Source organism: Callithrix jacchus, chromosome 7 (assembly GCF_049354715.1).
Source record: "Callithrix jacchus isolate 240 chromosome 7, calJac240_pri, whole genome shotgun sequence".
Taxonomy (NCBI): domain Eukaryota; kingdom Metazoa; phylum Chordata; class Mammalia; order Primates; family Cebidae; genus Callithrix; species Callithrix jacchus.
In genome coordinates, this window is record NC_133508.1 from 126,342,086 (window position 1) to 126,347,240 (window position 5,155).

Sequence of the window (5,155 nt, forward strand, 5' to 3'; positions counted from 1 at the left end):
TGAATGCAAATCAGTTTTACCCACTAAAGTAAGTCCAGTTTAGGGCAGTGGCTGTGTCTAATTAATATTCATACACTTATCAGCACCTAGTACAGCACAGTGCATACAGTATATTTGCTCTCTATACACACACGTGCATGTGGTTGATTGTTTTTCTAACTTGCAGGTCTTGCTTCCATTTGGTATGAGACTCAGTGACCCCAGCTGAATCACTGAACCCTCCTTGCTATGCACTCTATGGCAGGCTCCATAAAGCCCTTTATGTGAAAATAAACTTATTATCAAAACATTCCACACCTGAAATTCAGTCTGTTCATTGGATGCTAATATTGAGACAGTCTTTGAAACCACTAGGCATATATACATTGATTGTTGTATCATGTAATAATACTAAATTGTGAATTGATTTGATCTGTGACTACTAGAAGGATTCCACAGACTGCAAACCAAGTGAGCTGAAAAGTGAGGTAATGATGCCTCCTCATTCCCCCCATCTAAATGAAAAGATCTCTAGAAAATTTTTCCAGCAGTCTGACATAAAAACAAAAGGCACAGAAACTGTTCCCAACACGTTGCACTAAACAGAAAGGAACTGATTTTTTAACATCTAGTCTATTTCCCAGAAATGAAGAGCTTGTCCTTGCTTTCACTTTCAATGTGACTGTGTCCCAATAAAAATAGTTTCAAGTTGTCCTGAATTGACATCAGATTTTTTACCATCTAGTCTAGTTCCCAGAAATGAAGAGCTTGTCCTTGCTTTCACTTTCAATTTTATTGTGTCCAAAATAAAAATAGTTTCAAGTTGTCCTGAATTGACATCAGAAATCCTACACTCAAAACAAAAAATGGAGGGCCTGGGACTTTTCATTTATGAGAGGACTGATTAGACTTCAAAGTTAGGGAAAGTAACAGGAGAGACATACAGCACCAGAATGTTTCCATCTGCTTCAGCAGAATAAAGAGCCATAGACAAACTCAATTTGATACTCTTTTAACATGATGCTGCATCATTTGAGGAAATCTCAAATCAACCAACTGTCAGGGTCCTGTAGCCTGATAAGCTATTATTACAAAGCAATTAAACATCTTTAAACTATATTTACTGCTCTGTGAAATGAAGAAAATAATGCTTGCATCATAATATGTGCTGAAGAATAAATTCGTAACATCTGTAAATAATCCAGCACCATGCCTGCCAGCCTGTCATTTGGAAGACACAAAAAAATTTTACTTCTTTAAAGATGCTTTTCTTTTTCTTAGAGACAGTCTCTCACTCTGGTGCCCAGGCTGAAGTGCAGTGGCATGATCAGAGCTCACTGCAGCCTTGAACTCCTGAGCTCCAGCAATCTTTTCACCTAGCCTCCCAAGTAAGTAGGACTTTTTATAGAGATGAGGTCTTGCTGTGTTGCCCAGGCTACATTTTACTTCTTATAACAACATTAACTCAGACTTCATCACCTCAAAGAAGCCCATATAGTACAAGATGAAAATGTGGTGAAAATAGTTATATAAATATATGTTCCTTTTAAATAGAAATCAAAAATTCACATTTTATTTTATTTTGTTTTATTTTAGACAGAGTCTCACTCTGTATCCCAGGCTGGAGAGCAGTGGTGCAATCGATTCTCCTGCCTCAGCCCCTGCTAGCTGGGACTACAGGCATGTGCCACTACACCTGACTAATTTTTGTACTTTTAGTATAGACGGGGTTTCACCATGTTAACCAGGCTGGTCTCAAACTCCTGACCTCAAGTGATCTGCCTGCCTCAACCTCCCAAGGTGCTAGGCTACAGGCATGAGCCTCTGCACCTGGCCAAAAATCGCCTATTTTAAAAAATGTCTTTTTCCACCTGTCAGTTGACCAATGATTAAAACGTCTGATTCCACCTGTTGGGGATGATGTCAAAGGTGGAATAAGCACTTTGAAGTATGGAAGGAACAGAAAATACTTCCAGGGACAAATTTTAAAACATGCCTCAAAGGTCTTGAAAAAGAGCATAACCTTTAACCAACATGTTTACTTCCAGTTTTATTCATTAACTCAACAAATACTTACTGAAGGCTTATTATGTTTCAGGCACTGATTTGAGGTTCTAGAGGTTGGACAGTTAGGGAGAAACAAAAATATCTGTATTTAGGGACATTACATTTTAGCAAGCAATAACAAAAATATAAAACACACAGAGTGTCCAATGACCACAACTTTTATGCAGAAAAGCGAAGCAGGAATAAGGGAGGGAGAGAACAAGCTGGCAATTTAGAGTATAGCAATTTGCGTCATGGAATCAGAATTAGCATCAATGAAGTGATATTTCAGGGAACACCTAAAGCAGTAAGGGGGAAGTCACCTGGATACCTGGGGAAACTTAGTTGCAAAAGGCATGCGCCACTACACCTGACTAATTTTTGTATTTTTAGTAGAGACTAAAACACAATTATATACATTTGAGTTATTACTTAAATCAGTCTTTCTGAAAATTTGGGTATGAGAGTTTTTGAGGATAATTTGGTGGGAAGGGGGTTGGGAAGTGGGAGCGCTGATTGAGTCAGTTCTTGCATGAGTCAGTTCCTGGGTAAGAGCCACAAGACCAGTTTTATAGAACTGTCTTTTAAAAATTAGTTTAAAAGATAAATAAGAAGAAATATGCATTTATATTGTCTTTTGCAACTATATAATTATCTTACGATGCTCTTTGTCCATATGGATATGTATTACCATCTGGAGCCACCTGCTTTCTGTTTGAAAGCCTTCTTTTAATAATAGTATTTCTGGTAAAGCCAAGCATCTAGCAGTAAATTTTCTTCAGGTTTTTAGGCTTTAATTTCCCCTCCCGCTGTCCCCCCACCCCCACCACCCACACTCTGTTTCAAATAGTCAGTTTCTGTGGGAAAAGCTTTGGAGTTCTGATTTTATGGACTGTCTCTCTCTGAAAAGTATCTCTGAGCCATGATTCCTTCAACTGAGCAGAGGTGGTAGCTTCTGCTCCTTTCCATGTGCCCCTCCCAACATGATAAAAGTACGCTACAAGTGAACCACAGTGAGAGTGACAGGCCAGGTTTTCTCATCTGCCATTCCTGAACTAAAGCTGAAATCTTCTTGAAAAATTATAACTGAGAATATTATTATGTGAAAGAGATCTGACCTAACTGACTCTATTGTACTCCTAACCTCCAAGCTGTCCTTGTTCATCCCTAAATATAGGCCAAACTGACATTGGAAGGAATTTAGTCAGCCCTGTCCCAAAATAAAACCCCTTCTTCCCTGAGGACTAGACTGCCTTTGCAAGGCTAACAAATTAGCCATCAGATTAGAAATTATGGTCTGGAAGTCACGCAGCTAGAGGCCACAAGATTCCAGACCTCTCCAATTGCCACCCAGGTCAATAAACTAGTTCATCTGGTCTTGTGGCCCTTACCCAGGAACTGACTCACGCAAGAGGACAGCTTCCACACCCTGTGATTTCATACAACCCAGCCAGTCAGCGCTCCCCACTTCCCAACCCTCTTCCCACCAAATTATCCTCACAAACCACCATACCCAAATTTTCAGGGAGACAGATTTGAATAATAACAAAACTCTGGACTCCCATATAGCCAGTTCTGCATGAATTAAACCCTTTCTTTACTGCAATTCCCCTGTCATGATAAATCAGCTCTGTCTAGGCAACAGGTGAGGAGAGTGTTGAGCAATTAAGAGTGGAGCTGGGAGAGGTTGGGAGCCCTTGGCTTCTGGTCACATTCACCAGAAATTTAGTCTTTACAATTCAGCATTGGGGTGGATGAAAAATTCTGGTGGACTGGCACTTCTGATGGGATATGTTATCCCTTCTTAGAATGTGAGAGAAGAGGCAGCCCCATCCTCTTCCCATAGCCCCCAGTAGTCAACCTGAACTGAAAATGAGGATGAAGAGGGCCGTGGCTCAAGTGCCACAGCCTCTTGTTATTCTTACCAGAGATGTCGGAGCTCTTGTTGAGTAGAAGTTTCATTGTGATGTATGCTTTCAGGACAATTTGCAGAGATTTTTAAATAGTTCTAATAATTTTAACAGATGTAAGGATGTTACCCCCTAAAAATTAAAAGACTTTAGTTTTAATAATAAAGGAGCTACAATGTTAAGGAAGGATAGAGTTTAGATAAATTATTTTATAAAATATAAATGAGAAAATACACTATCTGCATTTTTATATACATCTAATATACAATTTTAATGTATAAGTAAGAAATGTTCACACAAATTTGGGGCTGGTGGCTCATGCCTATAATCCCAGCAGTTTGGGAGGCCAAGGCAGTAGGATCATTTGAAGCAAGGAGTTCAAGACCAACCTGAGCAACAAGGTGAAACCATGTCACTATATATATATATATATATGAAATGTTCACTCAGACTTTTTACTATTTTATTTGTTTTTGCTGTAAAATAGAAATAATACCACTTATTCTGTATGTTAGAAGTTGTTACAAAACACATACAGCTCTTAGAAAACAATCTATAAAAATAAAATCACACTATAATAAATTTAAAAATAAAAAAACCTATAAATAAAATATGTCCACAATTTTTCACTTAGCAAAGAAGCTGCATAGTGAAGTGGTTCCAGAAGAGGGTACAGGATCGAGAATGCTTGGGTTCAGATTGGTTACAGTGCTATGATTTTAGACAACAGATGAAGTCTTTCTGTGCTTGGTTTCTATAAAACTATGAGGAAATATTTGTTATAAATTTTCATTTGTGTGATTCATGTAAAGCTGTCAGTACTGAGCCTGGAACATGAATACAACACATGGAGCCCCCTACTGACTGTGTGCTGGGCATTAAGTGCCAGGAGCTAAGTGTTTATGAGTGTGTAAAACATGCCCTGTCCTTAGGCAGCTCCACTGTGAGTGTGTCTATTATTTTAGGAAATTGTATCTGAAAATTAACATGATGCCTTCTCATTCTAGGATTCTCAAACTGACTCAATCCATGAGACACATTCCATTGTATTCAAAACCTAATGGACATTTTGTTAAGCAACACATGGTCTCTAAGATTTCTAACAAAAAACAAAAAAAAAACTTTGAAGCTTCTGGTTGAGCAATCATTAAACCCTCCCACTGGGACATTCCAGTAATTCCCTTATGATCGTGGAGTTGTGACTTGAACAAAGTACTTTC